Below are 1,251 nucleotides of genomic sequence, written 5' to 3' on the forward strand. Positions count from 1 at the left end.
TAATACATTTAATCCAGTTTGTAATAAAACAAATGTAGAAAATGCACTGTATTCAAACGTCAACATAAATCCTTCTGACCTTTGCCCTGACCTATGCCCTGACCTTTTCCCTGACCTCTGCCCTCTCTGTTTGAAGTGCCCCGGCTCAGACGCTCAGAAGACTTGTCCACAGGGTCTTTGTGGACCTTCAGGAGGAGGACTGGGCTCCTCTGGGAACTGCACTTCCTCCTAAAACAGGAAACACTCGACGTTTAAACAGATTAAACGTAAGAGACGTTTCCACGCGAGTCTCCTGTAGTTTACATCCTGCAGAGGAATTCACTTCTCATGTTCAGCACTTGTGACGTTCAGCACTTCTCACACTTTAGATATTTTTACATTTGTTTTTATTGAGGTATTTATTTGAGACAAAATCACATTTAGACAAAATAAATAAAATGGACAAATTGAACAGAAACTGGACTAAATGGGACTTTTAAGTTGGACTTTGTGTCTTGACTGTCTTTTTCTTTGTTGTAGTTTAATGTTTTCATTTTATTTTGGAAAAAATCAAATAATAACATTTTTTGCTGCAAAAAAGAGAAGAAAATAAATAGTTATTTTCACAAAGCATAATGTAAAAAGAAATTCAAGACATTTAGGCCCAAAAAGTACAAATCCAGAAGCAAAAACCTCAGACATAAACAATCTAAATCTGTCCCATTGTTGTGTCCCAGCTTCACTTCCACTACTGACCGCTCCATCCTCTCACAGTCCAGTCCTCAGCCCTCTGACCACAGCATGACTCTGACCACAGCATGACTCTGACCACAGCATGACTCTGACCACAGCATCACAGCATGACTCTGACCACAGCATGACTCTGACCACAGCATCACAGCATGACTCTGACCACAGCATGACTCTGACCACAGCATGACTCTGACCACAGCATCACAGCATGACTCTGACCACAGCATGACTCTGACCACAGCATGACTCTGACCACAGCATCACAGCATGACTCTGACCACAGCATGGCTCTGACCACAGCATCACAGCATGACTCTGACCACAGCATGACTCTGACCACAGCATGACTCTGACCACAGCATCACAGCATGACTCTGACCACAGCATCACAGCATGACTCTGACCACAGCATGACTCTGACCACAGCATGACTCTGACCACAGCATCACAGCATGACTCTGACCACAGCATGACTCTGACCACAGCATCACAGCATGACTCTGACCACAGCATGACTCT

Source organism: Eucyclogobius newberryi, unplaced genomic scaffold (assembly GCF_026437365.1).
Source record: "Eucyclogobius newberryi isolate DKJ021-1_F unplaced genomic scaffold, fEucNew1.0.hap1 SCAF_13, whole genome shotgun sequence".
NCBI lineage: Eukaryota > Metazoa > Chordata > Actinopteri > Gobiiformes > Gobiidae > Eucyclogobius > Eucyclogobius newberryi.